Source organism: Cryptomeria japonica, chromosome 11, assembly GCF_030272615.1.
Source record: "Cryptomeria japonica chromosome 11, Sugi_1.0, whole genome shotgun sequence".
NCBI classification, from domain to species: Eukaryota; Viridiplantae; Streptophyta; class Pinopsida; order Cupressales; family Cupressaceae; genus Cryptomeria; species Cryptomeria japonica.
Genome location: NC_081415.1, coordinates 317,762,899 through 317,784,958, shown reverse-complemented (window position 1 = coordinate 317,784,958; position 22,060 = coordinate 317,762,899).

Below are 22,060 nucleotides of genomic sequence, written 5' to 3'. Positions count from 1 at the left end.
CAGTGTAACACCTCTATGAATATATTCACATACTCGCACCATAGCAACTCTGACAACTATCCTTATCCTTCAGTTTGTTGTACTCCTCTTTATCAGGTGAAAACCTTATCTTCCTTGTCTCTTCTCTGATGTTTCACTGGTTGACATAACATGTCAACTATCACCAATGTAGATTTTAGTAGATGTGTCTACCGGTGGACAACATACTTCCATTCTTGCCAGTGAGACACATTGATGACACCAAGTCATCACACTCCAACTGTTCTTCATCAACCTTCATCAGCATCCCGGTATCATATCATATTTTCACTTTCTTATCCGGTGTGCATTTATGATCTCTTGCTCCAAGGGCTTCCTTACCTTCCACTTGTTCATCCGGTCTCTACATTCAATCACCTATCTATCTTAGAAAATCATTTTGTATGTACAAGTGACATTACCGATGAGAGCATACATCTTCAACATGACATATGTCTTGATGGTTTTTCATATGTCATCTTGCACATAGAGGCAACATATTCTATCAACCTATCACCTAGTCTGTGATAGCTTCTACATTCAGTGGGAGTCCTGCTAGTTATCCTTACACTAGCAATTTGGTGGCCTGCACAAACTACACCTCCAGTGTTGATGTGATCCAAATAACATTCCACCACTTCGTCACAATCAATGTCCATCATGTAGTCTCTTCATTCTGGTTGTATGCATCACCAAATAAACAACCTTTTTACTAAGTGGAGTGGTCACTTTAGTGCACCTCTAGCATAGTGGTACATGTCGGTTCTTCCTTCTACATGAAGATGGTCACCTGGTTGTCACCAATGACAACACATCTACTCTTCTCCCATACCCGTTAAACACAAGAGTATTTCATTCAACAAAGTTCAAAACACCTTCAAACATGGTTGTCAAACATTTTTCAAAATCTTGTCTCAACATTCATGTCACTTAGATTTAGGTCCTCCATTGTCCATACTTAGGGCTTAGAGCATCATTCTTGCATTCCACTTGGTCCATTTCACTTAGGTGTCATATTGCATGTCCAACATTCGGTTCATCCATTTGCATATCAATAAGGGTCATCCATTTGCATGTGTCCTCTTGCATTACAGTAATACCATTTCATAATTCAACCTTAGGTTTTGTCTTAGGTTGACATTGTCATACATTTGCATTTGCATCCTTGTCCTCATAACATTAGGTCACATTTGCATAACCTAGGTCTCTTCATTAAGCTTAGGTCATTATCATATCATATTAGGGTCATTTGCATAGTAATTGTCCCTTTGCATATAGTGTCAAAACTAGGTTTTGTCATACTTGAGTAATGCAAATCTTTGATAAACCCTAAGTTATTGTTAGGAAGTCTAGACCTTATCAAACTTTTGTCTTTTTGTCATCAATGTCATTTGGTCAAACCTAGCTTAGTATCCAAGCATATGGGGGAGACATTGTCATTTTGTCCTTTTGTCACTTGGTCCTTTTTTCCTTTGAGGTCTAGACATCATTTCAATTTCCTAAGGGTCTCATTTTTATAATTGCATTCATGAGTTTGTCAAAATCTTGAATAAAGAACAAAAACATAGGTTGCATTCTTGCCATAGACTGAATTTTCATCTATTTAGTTTGCATTTAGTTGCATATCATATATTATCCTTGAAAAATTCCAAAAATATTGCATTTGCATAAGTGACATGCCTATTGAAACAAGGTCAAAATCTAAGAAGATGGGTAAACCAACGTATCAACCCATTGACAACATATCAAACTCATAGTTTCAAACTAGTCAAACAGTACAAATTGAAAGTTCATCAAACACATCATTACCACCATATGGAATGGTTCAACTTGGACCACCCCCACTATATGAACCAGTGTTTGTACCCATGAAACCAGAATATGGGAGTGTTCCACCAACACCAAGAGGAAATGCACCTTTTGATTGGAATCAGCCAAACCTGCAACATGAAATTCAAACATTATATGACGAACAAAATCTTTCCCAAGGATTTGGTTTAGATCAAGGCTTTCAGCAAGAAACAAATCCAAATATTTAACCAGATTCTTCATCAGATTTTGATGCTTCTGATGATGTTGATATGTTCCTTAAAGATCCAAAGTTGACAAAAAAGATGGATAAATTCTTGAACAAGGTCTTTAAGATGTTCCCACAAAAATATCTTGACATTATGAGTAATGTGACCTCCTCAAGTGAGCAAATTAATGTGCAAAAACAACAAGGTGGTGAGCTATTAAGTTTCTCTCCACATCCAAATGAAGAAAATGTGCAACAAGAACCTCAACACATGTTGTTGAGTAAGCATGCTTCATGAACTTTGACAGTGACTATTCCACAAAAGTAAACATTCGAAATAATAAACAATCCATTGTTTAATGCAACACCTTTAACACCAGATCAAATGATGGCCACACAAATGTTGATGACAAGTGTCCCTCAACAAGAAGTGATTCCTTGAATACCTAAAAGTGGATCCAAATCTAAGATGCAAGAAAGCTTTATGGCTGGAATGTCTGATCTTACAAATGTTCAAATTGCATTTCCTTCATACCAAAACATTGATTCCTTGTCAGAATCCCCCATGCATATCCAAAGTCCAACCCCATGTCAAGAGGATAATTTAGAGCATGAAGAAATGTGTCTTAAAACAGATCAAGATCACAATCTCGAAACCTTATCATCCCATCCAATTGTTGACCAGGACCCCATCTTCCCAGACACTCACGATGATTCACTTATTCCTATCAATTCTATCCAAGAACACAATGTCCTTTCAAATCCCATTGACATTCCACTTCCTATGAAAGATCAAGATATCCTTTCCATCCTTTCCAATGATCCCATTGAAAGTCAAGAGTAAAGCACCTTTAAAGAGGATTCCAATGATCTTCCTCCTTTTCAAGATCAAATTATTCCTTTAGATCCTCCACAAGATCCACTTGTTCCTCCATCTCCTTGTCCTAATGCTCCATATACACTCCAAGATCGCATTTCTTTTGATGATCCCATTATTTTTCCCATGTGCAAGATGTTCATAAACCCTCGACATGCATAATGGGTTCTTCCACTTTGGTGCAATCTAGTCCACTTAAAGATCTCATTATTTCTCTCATATCACATCCACCTCATAATGGACTCACGTCTTCTTCCCAAAGAAAAGAGTATCCTACAAGTCAAGATATTCATACAGGCAAAGGGGTAGACCTTCATGAGAAAGAACCCCTCCATATCAAAGAAGATCTTAAGGGTCATGTCTACACAACTCACTCTCAAGACATTGGTATCCCTCCTTCAAAATCCAAACATATCCCTCCCCCATCATCCCTTCCATCCATCTTAGGTCCTTATATCCCTTCGTCCTGTATGCAAGGTCAGCAAAGGCACACATCCCTGAATAAATTTCATCAATCCAAAAGAAGTCCATTTCATTCATATCCATCCATGCATTCCTTTCCCCCTCCAAGCAATTTGGATGCCAAGTGTAAAAGTCATAAGTCTAAAAATCCACATGTATTCAAGGATCAGCATGTCCAATATAATCGACATGTCAAAACAAAGAACAATATGATCTATAAAGAAAAAGAAATATCCAAAAGGCCACAAAGGCCCATTGAGAAAAATAAAGAAAATTCAAAATATATATGGGTTCCTAAATCCCTTGTGCAAGCAATGCACTCCAAGGAACCACAAAAGCATGAAAAATCAAAAACCATGTGGATCCCTAAGCAACTCCTTGAAGCACAAAAGCCTAAAGAAACATCCAACTTGGCATCCAAAGTTGCTATTCCTCCATCCAACCCTCTCAAATTTGTTCCTCCATCACCTTCTTCATCCATTTTGGGCCCTTATGTCACAAAATCCCAAACTATTCCTCCATCCAAATCTCAATATCCAAAATACATCTTTCCTCCATCAGTCCATCACCCTACAAGGTGTGTGCCAATGTTGATCTTGCCTTCATTTCCATCCACTCAAGCCCAATTCTTCCAATACCCTATCCATTATCTAATGCATATTTTCCATCCTTCAATCCCTTTGATCCAATCCTTTGCATAAATCCTCACCTTAGTTTCATCTCTTTTTCCATGTCCTTATCCTACCAACGTCTTTGAGCATACTTTTAAAGGTCATGGTCCATTTTTTTTCAAGGCTACTATCCAAACAATAAGACGCTTGATTCCTTCTTACATCCCCTATCATGTGTCCATCTTCTATTGAAAAAGTCAAAATACAAAAAAAAAAAAAAAAAAAAAAGTGAAAAAAAAGTCAAAATACAAAAAAAAAAAAATTGAGAAAAAAAAAGAGAAAAAAAAAAGTAAAGCAAAAAATAATTCGTCCACTGGTGAAAACCTGGCAAACAGGTGCCTTGGGAAAATACCGTGATGAAAACCTGGCAAACAGGCGTCATGTGTAATCTATGAACTTCTTGCACACCACACTTGGGGGTAGGTTTCCTCCTTCATATCCTATTGCCCTTCATTATCCTATCATACCATGTCATACCCTTCATATCCTATTTTCCCTCATGCACATATCCCCTTTTCCACATTTGATCTTGACAAGGCTGAGGATCGTCATGAGCATCATGCATCTTGTTTACAACTTTTAGTCCATCATAGCTTTTGGTCTTTATCCTTTTTCTTATTATAACTTTTCATCCATATTCCCTAGCTTATTGCAACTTTCTGCCACTATCCCGTATCCTATCCCAAACTTCAATCCATGTCCCTTATCCATTCTTGGTCTTGCTTATCCTATCCATATCTTATCACTATCCATACACTCTTTTTCATTCCTTGATCTTGATCTGACATAAGGACGCAAAATTTAAACATGGTTTCAAAAACCTCTTGACATGTCCCTCATGCCATGTCACTGCTTTACATTGTCATATCCAGTCTCTTGTCCCATCACGCAATAGCCCTTGAAAATTGCATCTATATTGTCTCCATGATAAAAGGCCTTTGTCTTCCCTCTATCCACCAACATTTCAGAAAGCCTATTTATTAACTTGTCATATTCCTTGCCTTGCTAGACACTAGGGGCAAAATCACAAAAAAATCCAAAAAAATCAAATAATATCCTAAAAAAAATCATAAAAATCAAATAAAGGTCCTGAAAAAATTTAAAAAAAATTGAAAAATGTCCTGAAAAAAATCATAAAAATCAAATAAATGTCCTAAAATAATTTTAAAAAATTGAAAAATGTCCTAAAAAAAAATAAAATTTCAAAACATCAAAATCCAAAAACAATTCCTTTGGCATTGTTCATTTTGTCAATAAATGGTACCCTCTGTGCATAGACAGATCGCTGAGCATACATCCAATGACACTCAATCACAACACTGCGCTTTAATGAAATCACGCATTAACAGATGAACTTTTCAATCAAACCAGACATTCAACCTGATCAAAATTGTCATATCAATCAATCAACATCAATATCATTTGTCCTTGTCACTATTATCATGGGTCTTATACAGGGTGTGGTATACTCGAAACCAGACTATGTCCTATCTTAGATGGGGTACCGCATTCCCTGGAACCAGACAACATGATCATTCTTGTTTTCCACTTTTGACAATGATGATCAGACTATTTGTTTGACTTGGTTGAATTTGTGTGTCTTATCTTTTTACTAATTTATCTTTGGCTTTGATCATGTTCCTATGTTGCTCAAGGATGTCACTGAGTGATTTAGAGTGACCGGGATGGTTCATGGTCCCTTTCCTTTTTTTGTTGTGTTTTCTATTTGTGGAATGTTTGTCACAAACTGGGGCAACTATATCATTGGGTGTCTGTGATAAGTACGTTCGCTTTGTGAACGCCGCACATACCTCAACCCTTGATGTATGCACCCTAGGATGCTTCACTCATTCCTTGTGTGTGATGTGTCTGTCTTTTGCAAAAGGGGTTGCGTTTCAACTCTGGCCTTCAAGGCCATGATGCTCTGCATCCACTTTGCTACATTAAATAAAGGTTCTCACCTACTTATGTGCATTTGTGAAAGCAAGTTTTCCTACATCTCTAACTGTCCTCTGTCTAATTTCTGCTTACTAACATTTCTTCTGTCAGTCTTGGTAGTCCATTCGAACCTATCATTTTCTATCATTCTTATCGATCAATTGGCCTCTTTTTTGGATGTTTCTGGCCAATTCCTTTAGGGGGCATGCATATGTCATTGTTATTGTCTGGGGCATTTTCATTATTGATCTTTGAAACAACGCTTAAAATCACATTGTCTCAAAGAGGGGCAAAATGTAGACGTCTAAAAATGGTCAACGCTTGCGGAGTCATACTTTAACATTTGCGCATCACCTTATTTTAGGGTTCTTGCATTGCATTAACATTTCTTCTATGTTGCACACTTGGTCTTTATCATTTGCAAGCATCGAGTCCTTCTTCTGCATTCTTCATTTGTCTCGCTTTCGAATTTGGTCTTGTTGATAACAATCTTCAATCATGATTTTGGTCGATCTTATCCTGTCGCATCAATGTGCGTGCTCATTTGTCATATTTTGACATCATCAATTTGATTTCATTTTGGACATCATCAATTCTAATCGATGATAGAATTAGGGTTTTGTCGTCTTGTCAATCTTGTCATCTTGCAATCGATTTGTCATCAATCCTTGTCCTCTTGTCAATCTCGTCAATTTTACAATCAATTCATCATCGATCATTGTCCTTTTCAATCTTGTCATTTTGCGATTGATTTGTCATCGATCCTTGTCCTCTTGTCAATCTTGTCAATTTTGCAATCAATTCATCATTGATCGTTGTTCTTTTCAATCTTGTCATTTTGCGATCGATTTGTCATCAATCCTTGTCCTCTTGTCAATCTTGTCATCTTGCAATCGATTTGTCATCAATCCTTGTCCTCTTGTCAATCTCATCAATTTTGCAATCAATTCATCATCGATCGTTGTCCTTTTCAATCTTGTCATTTTGTGATCAATTTGTCATCAATCCTTGTCCTCTTGTCAATCTCGTCAATTTTGCAATTGATTCATCATCGATCGTTGTCCTTTTCAATCTTGTCATTTTGCAATCGATTCATCATCGATCCTTGACATCTTGTCAATCTCATCAATTTTGTGATCGATTTGTCATCGATCGTTGTCCTTTTCAAATCATGTCAATTTTGATCAATTAGTCATTGTTCCTCATCAATTGGCACCTATCAATTTGATCTCTTTATCAATCTCAATCATTTGTCAGCGTTAGTCCTTTGTCAATCAAAATCATGATCAAATCAAATCGACATCAATTATCTTTTGTCAAGACCTAATTGTTCTCCTTGCATTTCTATTTCATCTTCTAGGGTTTTATGATTTATTCATTTAATCTTGTTTGTCATTTTCCCTCCAGGTTAAATAATTTATTTATTTATCCTAAGTCTTCTTGTCACAGTTAAATATTTATTTAATTGGCTAATTAATTCCTCCCTCTTTTTGTGAATTAATTAATGAATGAAAAATTATTAATTAATTTACCTAATTTTCATCAATTTCTAATTTCCTAATTTCCAATTCATCTAATTTTCTATTTTCTCCTATTTTTCTAATATTTCTCCTAATTTCATGGGAATGACATAGCAATCTTGTCATAATTTTTCATAATTTGTCAATCAATCAATTTTGCATAGCAACCTTGTCAATTTTGTCATAATTTGTCATATTTGTCATTCTTGATTTGAAATTTCCTTTCAAATCTCTTCATGCTAATCTTGTCATCTCTCCAATTTGTCTATAAATTGGATGAATTTCTTCAATCAGGATCTGATCAATCAATCATGCTTCTAGTATCCTTACGCTGTCATCTCGTCTTGTCAATCTTGCTTTCATCTCATTCTTATTCACTTGTAGGTGAAATCCACAAACAAAGCAATTTGAAGGAGAAAGAAGGATAATGGAGAATTCTGGAGAAGACATTCACGTTTGCGATGGTTTGCATTTGGTTTAAATGTTTTATTTTCAGTATCTCTATTGAATGTTTTTAGGATTGTTATCACTGCAATTTAGTTTTCATGATTGAGCTAGCCTAATTTGTTACTTGCTTTGATGATTTCCGAATTCCTATCTACAAGTTCAAACATTAAAATGGATTTTATGCCTAGGACAATAGATGGAAATATCAGTTTAATTGATATAGACCAAGTCAATATATCAGATTCGGAAGAAATGTTCTCTGATGAAGATAAGGTGTCCCAAGAAATTGAGGCCCTTAATAGGAAAGTCCATCACTCAATATCTTTAAGAGCACAGAAGGAAGCAAAGAAATAAAAGGAAGTAAAAGCTAAATTGATTGAGAGGGATAGGCTTCTAAGGCAGATTGCTGATCTTGAGTTATTCACCCAAGAGAAAGCTAAAAGTGAGGATGAAGGTCTAGTCATAAGAGAGAATTTAGTTCCAAAAGTCAACCCTATGTACAAATCTGTTGTGCAACCAAATAGAGAGGTCTCAAGTGATCCACAACCTATTAGGAATAACATTGACAAAAGAAAACAAAAGTGTATGGAAGATGGGTCTGGGTCTAAAACTACAGTAGAAATCTCTTCTATGTTGTCTGCACATGAGAAAGAGATAGATAGGATGAGGAAAGAGAAGGAAGACCTACAAAGGGAATTGAAAAAGGCTGAATTAGAGGCAGCCAATCAAGAGGTTAAATAGAAAATTAGCTATCTAAAGGTTCCCCCTATAATGTTTCCTTTAGTGGACTCAACTCAACCTTTGCTTCATCCTACCCCACTCCCTCCAATAAAAATTCAATCAACCCCGCCTACTAGTATTGTTCCTATTAATCAAGTCTCCATTACAAATTAAAGTAGCCAAGCTCTTCCAATTCAAAACGCTAATGTTAGAATGAACATGGCTAACAACTTTACTGGTAACCAATTCCAAAGAAGACCCATTAATCTGGAACTATATAGGCAGCTCTTTTCTGATGGAATCCCAGGGTACCCTAACCATATTCCTACAAAATTGAGGGATAGACTCCACAAATTTGCTAGGAACAATGCAATCAGTGTAGAAGAGCATTTAAAATCTTTTGGTGACGTAATCAATGATTATGAAATAGTAGATGAAGATGTCATCATGAAATTGTTTGTACAATCCTTAGTAGAAGATGCAAGGGACTGGTACAGAGGTCTCCCCGTGAATAGCATTGGGTCTTGGGAAGATTTTAAGAACCATTTTCAAGAAAAATATGGTGACAAAACAAATGTGAGCTTCCTGCTCAATGGGTTTAATAATATTAGAAAGTTTGATAATGAAATTGTCACAGATTTCAATGCTAGATTCTAGAAAGCAATGCATAGGCTATACCAAGTAATGAGATTAGATGATAATATGTGTCTCACCACTTATTATAATGCTTTCGATTCTAAAATGGCCTATATTCTTAGGGACAAAAACCCACATAGTTTGAGGGATGCTTTTAGAATTTCTATAAATGTGGAAAGTAATAGGAAAGTGTCTGGAAAGGTGGGAAGGAGGACCGATGGAAGGTTGTGGCAAAAATCAAAACAACAACCTAATAAAGTTGATAAAGAGGAAGATAAAATAGAGAAATTAGTGATTGCCATGAAAGATCTTACAGCCAAGGTGATTAAAAATGATAAGCCTCATTACAATTGACAAGATAGGCCTCCTAGGTTGCATGACATGCCTTACAAAACAACCTGGAAAGATGGCAAACCTCAAAATGAGAAGCCAAAAAACTCTCAGAACCAAGACACCCCAGATCCTTTGAAAGGAGGAAATGTTCACAATATGGAGAATACTCCTTGGTGCATGGCTTGTGATGGACCACATTCTCCTCATCAATGTGTTGTAGCTCAAGCCCTTGAAGAATCCATGAGAAAGGAGGGCGAGCCTGATATTAATAGGTTTGAAACTGTTATTGAAAGTGATGATGAGTCTTCAAAAAGTGAGTCCAGTGAGTATGATATTCTAAATAGTTACAGATCTTATCAAGGACAGTTGACACTTGATTGGCATCCCACTTTGAATGTAGAAGTTCATCTCTGAAGACCCAGTGATGAAGAAGTAAAAAATCTTACTAAAGCTACCATAGCCAAAGCCAAGCATAATAAAAACTTGAGAAGTAGTAAGAAGGATGGGGATCAAGGTGAACTTGGCCCAATGTTCATAAAAGAAGTATCCCAGAAGAAAGCAGCAAGTAGTGGCACTTTGCCTCAAGATGGTCAAGAAAAGAATAACCAAATTAAAGATGTAGCCAAGGGTATGGGTAATAATGCTACTGATGATGTACAAGGAACTGCCACCATGAAGAAAGCAAGTCAGCCTAAGATAGAGAAAGTTAAAACTATTACTGAGTTGATCAATAGTTCCACTTTTGATATGACTTGGGCTCTTACCCAGATGAAGGTCATAGTCCCTTTGATAGAATTATTGAAAATAAAGGAACATAGAGAAGCTACTTTATCCTTATTTTCTATGATCTCTGACAATAATACAGCTTTGCCTTCAAGTTCAATCAAGGATGAAAAGGATCATGAGCTACAAACCCCAGAGGTATATGTTGGAACAACTATTACACAAGAGCCCTCATAGGTTGATCCTTTCTATGTTACTTTGTTAGTGAATAACTGATTAATTAAGAACTGTATGATAGATTCTGGTGTAGCTGCAAATGTAATGCCATATCGTGTCATGAAAGAATTAGGATTGTCAGTAAGTACACTATATGGGAAGTGTTATGCTATGGATAACAAAGAAGTTCTAGTGATAGGTACAATGAAAGATGTTGAAGTAAAAATAGCAGCATTCCCTGAAGCAACATATAAGATGGATGTCATTGTAACTGACACAAAACCTCACTATGGTATGCTTTTATCTAGACAATGGCTGCAATAGTAGGTGGAACTATTCAGTTGGATCTATCATATGCTACAATCCCCATCAATGGGAACCGGGTTAAGTTGTATAGAGATCCACGTGCCCCTAGGGTAATTGAGAAGATAGACCCTAGTATGTTAAACTGAATGATTGACATGGATCTTGACAATTTTAGAATACAACCGATTTTGCCTCAATTGAAAAACACTGAATCTATTGTGATTGAATTGGAATCTGAACAGCATGGTTTATGGCATATGTATTTTGATGGAGCTTTCTCTAAAGAAGGATCTAGAGCACGAGTTCTTTTTGTGTCCCCATCAGGTATGACCTTCAAATATTCTTTTCTACTTGCCTTCCAGTGCACAAATAACACTGCTGAATATGAAGCCTTGTTATTGGGGCTTGAAGTTCCAAAAAAGCATGGGATTCAGAGTTGGTTGTTTCTCAGGTTAGATCTAAGTATGCATCTAAAAATGATCATTTGAAAAGATATAAACATGCAGTTTGGGATGTGATTGAACATTATAGTGAATTCTCTATTAATTGGATAAAAAGGTCAAAGAATATCATGGCTGATTTCCTAGCAAATTTTGCATTAAAAAATGATAATATAACACTAACCGGTGTATCCACGGTTGAGATAAAAGCTAGGCCTGCCATTCCTAACAATGTATATAATTGGCAAGTGTTTGCTGATGATGAAGACATTCTTAGATTCATACAATGCATTGATGACTATGATGGATAAAAAATTGATTGCAATGCATTGGTAGAAGTGGTTGAAGATAGAGAAACTGTGTTTGGAAATGACATGGTTCAGTTGGAAACTAATGAAATACCTAAAGGGTTAGTACAATTGGAAGGTATGTTCAGTTACAGTGACAGTCATTTGCGTCAGCAATCAACCACAAACTTAGATGAATTAGAGGAAGTGAACTTAGCGATTGAATCATCCCCCAAGTTGGTGTATATTGGAAAAAATTTGTCTCCTCATGTCAGAGTTAACCTTATTAATTTATTAAAAAAATATAAGCATATTTTTGCTCAGTCTTATGAAGATCTAAAGGCATATAGACAAGATCTATTTCAACATGAAGTCCCTTTGCTTCCAGGTGCTAAGCCTTTTAGACAGAAGCAAAGACCTATTAACCCCCTATTGGAATCTAAAATGCAACAAGAATTAACCAAGCTAAGGGAAGGGGGAATCATTAAGCCTATAAGGCATTCATCATGGGTGTCTAATTTGGTCCCAGTTAGGTACAAGAATGGGGACATAAGGCTCTATGTTGATTTTAGGAACCTGAATGTTGCTTCTTTGAAAGACAATTATTCTTCTCCTAAAATGGAGGCAATGTTGCAAAGAGTATCTGGCTATGACCTTTTGTCTATGATGGATGGGTTCTCAGGATATAACCACGTGTTAGTGAAAGAATCTGAACAATTCAAGACTGTTTTTACCAACCCTTGGGGAACATATGTATATGTAAGAATGCCTTTTGGTTTGAAAAATGCTCGAGCTACTTTTCAGAGAGCAATGGATGTAGCTTTCAAGGAGTTCATTAACATTATCATGGTAGTGTATCAAAATGATTTGACATGTTTCTCCAAAAGGGTAGATGACCACTGTGGGCACTTGGAAAAAGGTTTTCAATAAAGCTCTAGAATTTGGTGCCTCCTTAAATCCAAAAAAATGTCATTTTGCTATCAGTGAAGGGAAGTTGCTCGGGCATATTGTCTCCAAAGAAGGGGTTAGAATAGACCCTGAAAGAATTGAAGTTATAAAAAATGTACCTGAGCCAAAGAGTGTTAAAGGTATCTAATCTTTCTTGGGCAAGGTAAATTTTGTTAGAAGATTTATTGCAAATTTTGCAGAGATAGTCAAGCCCATTGTTAAATTGCTTAAGAAGGATACAAAGTTCTGCTGGGATGAAGAAGCTTCAAAGGCTTTTGATGAAATAAAAAAGGCTATTCAAGAGGCATGAGTGTTAAAGTCCCTTGACTACAATAAGCCTTTCTCTTTGTTTTCTTTCGCTTCACACCATACAGTGGCTGTAGTTCTTCTACAAAAGGATAATCAAGGATGTGAACATCCTATAGCTTTTTATAGCAAATCTTTACAAGCTACAGAGTTAAAATATGAAATCATGGAAAAATAAGCATATGCTTTGGTTAAGGTTGTAAAAGCATTTAGGCCATATCTTGTAAATGCACAAGTAATTTCTTATGTCCCACATGCAGTTGTCAAAGATATTTTGTCTTAGTCCAAGGTCACTGGTAAAAGATGCAGATGGATAACCAAAATTCAGGAGTTTGATCTAGAGATTAAAATTACTAAATTGGTAAGAGGCTTAGGTCCTGCTAAACTAATGGCTGAATCAAACCTTCTTGATGTTGAGGTGAATAATGTTGAAGTTAAGGATATCCTGGTCACCAGTATTGAGACACAGCCCTGGTACTCAGAGATAGTACATTTTTTAAGAGATGCAACATATTCAGAAGGGATGACTCATAATCAAAGAAGGACACTGAGATTAAAATCTCAAAAATATGTCCTTATTCATGGTGATCTATATTGGCAGAATAGAGATGGGGCATTGCTGATGTGTTTGGATAAATCCCAAGCTAAAAAGATGTTAACTGAAATGCATGATGGAGTATGTGGAGGTCACTACTCTGCCAAAACAACTGCTAGTAAGATAGTTTGGGCTGGATATTATTGGCCTACTTTGTTTAAAGATGCCCATGAACATGTTCGAAAATGTGACCCATGCCAAAAAATTTCATCTGAGCTGAAGTATGAGGGAGCTTTACCCCTCAACCCAGTCACAGTGGAAGCCCCTTTTGTCCAATGGGGCATTGATTTTATTGGAGAAGTAGTTGAGAAATTGGGAAGAGGTCATAGGTGGATTATAGTAGCCACTGATTATTTCACCAAGTGGATTGAAGCTATACCCACTAGGAGAGCCACAAGTAAGGTTGTTATTGACTTCCTAATAGATAATGTCATAACCAGATTTGGTGTTCCTGTGAAACTGGTGATGGATAATGCCATGAGATTTAGGTCAGAGGAGTTCATTGAATTTTGCACCAGCCATGGAATAGTTATGTCCTACTCTTCACCATATCAACCTTAGGGTAATGGACAAGCTAAATCTAGTAATAAGAGCCTCTTGAACATTATTAAGAAAATCCTTGAGGAGAACAAAAGGTCTTGGGACCATAAGTTAAAGTTGGCCCTATGGGTAGACAAGGTTACTGTCAAGAAAGCAATTGGGGTTTCACCTTTTGAACTGGTTTATGGCACACAATCTAGGGTGTCAGTCAATAATCTTCTTCAAGTATACAAGTTCCTACAAGCTAGAGACAGAGTTATCTGAACCTATGGAAGATAGAATGATTCAGATGGTGGAGGTAGAAGAAATTAGAACTTTGGCCCATAAGAGGAATTTGAAGATAAATTGGTGACATGGTTCTTCAATGGAATGCAAAAGGGTGAGACAAAGGGAAACATAAGAAATTTGAATCACTATGGATAGGCCCCTTTGTGGTTTATGATCTTAATGGAAAGGATTCATATTTTTTGTAGAAAATGAATGGTGAGGTATAGGAATTTCCAGTGCATGGATAATTCCTAAAACATTATTTCTCTTGAGTCGATGCACAATAGGTCTTAGTCTGTTTATATTTAGGTTTGATTTTGTTGTTGTTTTTTGGGCTTGTGTTTGGTTTGTTCTCTAGAGTTTTTGAATTCTTGCGTTGATCTTGCAATCAACCATCCCCAATCAGAGTTGTTGTTATCACTGTTTAGAAAATTGGGTATTCTTGTCCCATAGTTGGCTAAAAATCTACAAAAATGTGTTTGGCATGGCCTTCTTGCCTCTGTGTTTCTTGGGTCAAAGAGGGTTTAAGGTTTTTGAAAATATTTAACCCTTCCTATGTTTGAAAACCCTTGTGTTCTTTTCTCCGTGTTACTTTTTCCACTTAAGTGAAAGGGTCACTCCGTCATGAAAGTGTCCCCCCCTTTAGGTTTTCCCTAGGTAGTCCTTTAAATATTTTCAATTTTTACGCCTTTGCCTATGTATTGTTTTACTCTTTGTCGGGATTCTTAATGATTGTGCAAGTCAAGGTTCATCCTATGGTGTGCATTGGTTCACTGGGAGAAGATGCCCATGGTTTACCGTATGCGAAGTAGTGAAAAGGGTAAGCGGGCCCGACCATAAGATTGTTAGTCAGGTTAAAAGGAATGCATCTTGTTTTGAATCCAATGGCTTGTGTTATTTCACTAGGATGCTTGAGACTTACCCGCTGTGAAATAGTGAAAGAGTTGGCAGGTCCTAGAGGCAAGAGGTTCCTTTGGTTAAAGGATGACCAATTCCAAAAAAGATCAATGGCTGACATTGATTTGCAACCGAAAGATGCCCGTGTTTTACTTTCCACAAAATAGTGAAAAGGTAGAGGGCCCAGGCAAGGTAGTCACGACAAGGGTAATAGATGAGTAGGTTTCTAAGATCCAACGACTATTGTTGCTTCGCAAAGAAGAGTTGTTTGAGATTTAAAGTCCGCGAAGTAGCAAAAAGGTCGGTGGGCCCAAAGGACAAGCAGGTCATAGTTTTAAAGATTGATTAAGTAGGAGTTGATTGGATGGCTCACGTGGATTTGCAGCCTCAAATCAAATGAAGATTAATGTTCATGAAATAGAGAAATGATGTGGTAGTCACATAGTGGATGACATGGCAGGACAAATGGGCTGCTCTGTGGAGAGAAATGGTGACTTGGCAGATGCACGTGGCTCCAAAGGATAGTTGAGGGTCCACTGTGATTTAGCCGATGCTTGTGTTAAAGAAGGGTAAAGTGAAACACATGGCAGCCTTAGAATGGAGCCCGATGGAGTTATCTGAGTGAATAGCCAATTGACACATGACATTCATTCGCTGGTGATGAAACAAAGCAAGTGGTCTCTGAGTTGAGGGCCCACTTTAAAGATCTAAGCACATTAAATGGTGTACATCTTAAGGTGGATCCAACGGTTGTCATTGTTTTGCAGCCCGAAGATACCTACAGTTTAGCCTTCATGAAGTGGCAAAAACCATTAACCATCATGGTTGTGTGTGGTTAGTTAAGAAGACTGGCAATCATTGTAGGAAATAAAGATTGATCAAGTGGATAATGATCTGACGGCCAACGTTGTTTCATGTGGTCAAAGTGCACAGTGTTTACCCTTCGCGAAGTAGTGAAAGGAAGGTGGGGCCCATTACTAATGTAGAGTGACTAGGGAAAGTAAAGGTAGTGCAAGTTTTCAAGATCCAATGATCATTATTGCTTCATGAAAGAAAAGTGCGAGGGTTTTAAACTCTACAAAATGGCAAAACAACGAAACAGGGAAATACTCAAAAGGTTTGTGATCCGTTGGAGCCTATTTTTGAATTTGATTTGCGAATTCAATTCTAAGGTGATGTTCAAAGCATGCGAGATTAATGCCTCAATTCAATGCCAAGTTGCTAAGTTAAGGTCCACATCGATTGAGTACTGGCACCCTTTCGACAAGTTTGTTGTAGAGGAGCTGATGCAGAGCAATTTTCTTCAGGCGAGTAATAGGTTTTTGTGTTTTTTCTTGCTAATTGCAGTCTGAAAATCGGTGTTACTGTATGAATTGCTTCGTTAGAGTTTTGTTTAACTCTCAATTGATATAATTGTATTAACGGGATGGCTCCAAGAAGGGATTTCATAAGGAAAGTAGATTACCAAGATAGGAACATATGTGATGACTTCCTGGAACAACTAACCATGTCTACCAATGTTGCGGCCAAAGCTAAAGAATTGGTACCAAAAAACCCTCATTTAAGAATTGGAGATAGATAAGTATGTCAGGTTTAGGACTTTTCAAAGTAGGTTTGGGTCAGAGACATTCCCTTGCCCCATTAAATAGTAAATGGGAATTGGATATGGGAAAGCTCGTAGTCCCTGGTGTCTTCATGGATGTAGATTTGTTGACCCTAATTGCACAAAATTATGACCCCATAGCCAAATGTATCAGAAATATAAAAGGAGTAGCCTTAATTGAGATCAATGATGATGAGTGCATGAAGTTTTTCAAGCTCAGTGAAGTGTCCAATTATTTAGAGCCTATCAACTTTGAGACACTTGCACAAGTCCACAATGTGCAAAGGGATCACCTTAGGCGTGGCCCACTGGAAGAATTGTTTGTCAAGATAGGAGGGTTAACTTTTATAGGCCCCAGTACCATGGAACCTTTCTCCCTGAACTTGTCTACTCTAAGGGCTAGGGGAATGTATTGGTCACTTTGTTATATTTTTGGAGAAGATGTTGAGAAAAACATGCCAGTCCATTATATGTTGATGATAGCATACATTCTGAACCCCTCTCTAGTAGTAACATTTGACTATGCACCTTACCTCACTGATGCAATTGATGAAGGGCTAGTAGGCATAAAAAATGGTAATGTGCATAGGCCTTTTGGATGGTATTCCCTTCTCATGCATATGTTCTTATTTAAAGGTGCTGATTATTTTGCTAGTGAAATGGAACTAGTAAAGAAAAAAGATGGTGAAGAGATGCCAGTGCAATTATGGAGCACCATTTTATCCTAGGATAGAGAAGATGCCAGTTACCTAAAGTTTGATAGATGCTTTGCATCTAAATTCAGGATTCTCTTGTGCGCAGAAATCCCTAGGATCCCAAAGGCTCTTTTGGAGTTCCTCGGGCCTAAAGAGTTTGCTGAAGGTATTAAAATTGTTCATAATTGGGGTGATATGTATTTGTACCATGTTTCTACAATTTTCAGAGTTTATGGTTTCAGAGGCACTCCATATTTATTGCCTTATCAAGTCCTATTGAAGATAGGGATTGCAGAAGTCTTAAGGCAAATTGGAGGTGTGCAAGAGGAAGAGTTGACAAATAGGGATAAAGGGACTATTTTCCCAACTATTACTACGGCTCATCATTTTGTGATCACCAAAGGTGGCTGGAAGTGTTTTGAAGAATTCTTTAAACCATATAGGTTGTCTACTTTAGTTTCAGGATTTGTAGACCCTGAAGATTTTTTCAATGGCATGTTTAGAAAGAGAGCAGTATGTAAAGGTAGGCCGCACCAATTTCATTTCCCTAAAGATCTGATTAGGAATGAATTCAATTTGGATGAGCAAGAATTGAGGAAAGAGAAGTGGGTGGCATACAAAAGAGCTCTTGATTTCATTCATCAATTTGATAGTAGTTATGAACCTCTTTCTAGTTTTAATCCCTTTGAGGAAAAAATCAAATTCTTAATTCTTTATTTTGAAGACCTCATGCAAAATTTGAAGGAAAAGAGGGAGGCTATAATGAGAAATGATCCTGACAAGGTTAGACTGGTTCTAGCTAATCCTGCCTTTGCTAAGGCCATCCTACCGAGTGATTATGTAATGCACAAGAAATCAAAATACAGTGTGATGATACCAGTGACTGGTGAGACTTCTACTTCAAGAGGGAAAAGAGAAATTGAAGGTTTCATTGACATCCAAGACTCCCCTAAAAGGTAAAGAGTGGGGAAGGAAGTGCAAAATAATGAGCCTCTATATAGTCCATCTCAATCCCCTATCCACATAGGAGATGAGAAGGTGGTGGCCGAATAGTTGTTATAGTTAGGGAGTCTCAGGGAGATTGCCTACACATATGAGAAAACACAAGAGGGGATGCCAGAAGAGCCACCTAGTGCTGAGATGAACTTGACTGAAGGGGAGTTCAAAGGTATAGAGTTAGACCCAACTGTCAAGCAAGCCAGTGATGAGTTCTTGGCTGATAGTAACTTTAATACAATAGGAGCCTTCATGCAATTTGTATGGGAACAAAACATTGAAAAATTTAAGGCAAGATGTGAAAAAAGGAAGAATGAGCAGCCTCACAAAGATGGAACTCTGGTGGAGGAAGAGGTAAAACAAGAAATTATTGAAGAATTCAAGGCCATTACTCTTGAAAAGGGAAGATAGATGGTATCAAAGGCTGGTGTTTTAATCCTCCCTGAGTGGGATATAGCTGATGCTTTGGTACTTGAAGTGGTTAGGAAAGAAACCAAGCCTATGGAAGGAGTGACATTCAGCAAAGATAATGCTGCTTTAGTCATGTGGTGATTGAAAAAGGATGAAAATAGAAGAAGGAAAGATGCCTCAGATTCTAGTTTCCTAGGAGGTATGATTGTTAAAAGAGTGCAAGATACAGGGGTGGTAAAATCTACTAGCACAGTTCTAGAAACTGCAAAATTCAGTGTAGCAGTGGCAGAAAAGGAGGCAAAGGAAAAAGCTAATCTCCAATTGCAATTGGAAACAATCTTGAAGGCTTATAATGAGGCCAAAGAAGGAATAGCTAATCGAGATAGTATCATTGCTAGACTTCAGAGTTAGATGATAGGACATCCCCATCAAGGTGAGTCTTCTACTCTAATGATAGCTTCTTCTCCAAAAAGACCTCCACATACAAGCCCTATCATAGAATATCCCCCTTCTCCTATGCCTTCTGGTTTCCAACCAAATGAAACTATTCAACATGAGTTGGAAAAGTTGAAACAGGTTCAAACCCTATTTACAAGTAAATATGAGGAAAAGTTAAAGGCTACAATTTTGAAATTTGCTGATTTAGTTAGGGCCTCTATTGTACATATCTCTATGAAGAGGATTCTGAATATTTTGATTGAATTAAGAGAAGATGAGACCACTTTGGAATCGAACCGATTCTGAATAAGTGGATGCCTAGGGGAAATGAGTTAGAGATTATGTGTTCATCTCATGCAGAGGGAAATGACAGTCTCATATCCACTTGTGAATTCATAAAAGAAATGAATATACTTTTAGAAGAAAGGGCAGGTGTGGAGAGAAAAGCCCAATTATACAGGAAAGAATATTCTGATCACAAGTATGACTTGTTTCTCGGGGATTTTGTTGATCCAAATTAGTTAAAAGAGGAGAAGACATGGCTGGAAGAGTTGGACCACAACTTGTCCCAAAGAGTTAATGAAATCATCAATACTAATGACACATCCTTATTTGTCAAGGCAATTGAGGAGATTGAAAAGTTAAAGTCACATTATGGTTTCATATAAATAGAGATTGGGTAGTTAAGGGTCACTTGGAAAAGGCTAGAAGGAATGAAGAAGAATATTGTTTCCTTTTCTTGACCGAATGATGATGTGTTCCAGGAATGGAAGGAAAAATATGCCAGACAACAAGAAGAAGTTTCAGAACAGTTAGAATATGTTGCAACGGGACAAAAAGTTGAAGAGGTCGTTGATATTGAAAAGGACTTGTAACTATTTTTTTTGGAGAATATTGCAGTTTGTAACAAATTTTCTTAGGAATGTTTGAAGCTTGTATGCATCCGTAATGTTATAAATGGATATCAGGACTAATGAAAAAGTATCACAAGGAATTTTGTAAAGAAACTTTGTAGAAATATATCTGGGTTTTCTAGCTATCATAGAGAATACTTTGAATCATGCAAGATTAATTTTCAAAAATGAATATAAAGATGCAAATGAATACTTTTTAGGCCTAAATCTGTATTGTCTTCTGGTGTGCATTCGTTAATTTACTGGTTTCATTTGAATAATCTAGGGTTATTTGATTGAACATGGATTGCAAGGAAGTCATACGGATATGTTTCTAGCTTTTCTTTTCAAGGGAGAGGAATTAAATATGCTTTAAATATCTCTATCAGTAAATCAATTGTTTGCATAATTTGAATTTAAAGAACGGTTTTAGTTTTTAGAGGATAAAACTCATGTACATGTCAGGAATGTATGGGGTTAGCTAAGGCCGAGGTGGTGAAATGTATGGGATTATTCAGTTTTGGATTTCTAACTTGATTTGGGTGACTCTGTAGCCCGAATAAGGCACTGGTATTCAATTGTGGGATTGTTTTTAGCTTTCTTGAAGATCAATATTGAAAATGGACACAAGTTTTCTTTTAATGTTTCAGTTTCATTGAGGTGATAAAATCCATGGGTTTTCTGACACTAGTTTACTATGGATCTTAATTTTAAAGTGTGAAAATATTCACAGAAGGTATACCCACCTAAACTTTGGATAAGTTCAAAGTGTAGAAGGTTTTGAAACCTTTTTATATGTTATTTTTGAGTTCTATTTCTCTGATCTCTTAACATGCAAACAAAGTTACTTGATTTTTACTAGAAGGATAGAAGGGAAATCAAAATTTGATAACAACATGGAGTATACCTCATGTCGTCTCCTACTCAAGTCATCTGCAACTACGTTCTCTTTCCCCTTGATGTAGTGGACATCAAAATCATACTCGCATAGAAACTCCATCCATCTCCTCTGATAGGCATTAAGATTAGGCTGGGTGAAGATGTACTGCAAACTCTGATGGTCTAAATGAAGCTTGAAGTGATGACCCAAAAGGAAGTGTCTCCACCTCACAAGTGCATGTACTACTACTGCAAGCTCTAGGTTGTGCATAGGGTAGTTAAGCTTGTGAGTCTTAAGCTACCTATACTCGTACACTATAACTCTACCCTCTTGCATAAGGACTGCCCCTAATCCATCCAAGGAAGCATCCGTGCATACCATGAAATTGGCCATGGGGTCTAGCACAATGAGGATAGGTGCACTAGTGAGTGCCCTTTTTAGATCCTAGAAATCCCTCTCACACTTCTCTATCCACTCGAATTTCTTTCCCTTTCACTAGAGGGATGTGATGGGGTGTGCTACTATGGAAAATCCCTCAACAAAGCATCTGTAGTATCTTGCTAAACCCATGAAGCTCCTAACCTCTGTCACACTGGTTGGCACTGGCCAATCCATAATAGCTCTGATCTTTGATGGGTCAACTTAGATCCCATCATCGGATATAACATGCCCAAGGTACTTGACCTTTGATCTAAAGAAAGCATACTTCGACAAACTACCGAACAACTGGTTGTCCCTCAAACACTACCAAACCTGCCTCAAATGCTCCTCATGCTCCTTCTCGTTCTGAGAATATATCAATATGTCATTGAGGAACACAATCACAAATAGGTCAAGGAAAGTGTGGAATACCCCATTCATAAGACTCAAGAATACAGCTGGAGCATTCGTAAGATCGAATGGGACCATGATGAACTCATAGTGGCCGTATCTAGTACGAAATGCGGTCTTGTGGATATCACTCTCCACAATCCTCAACT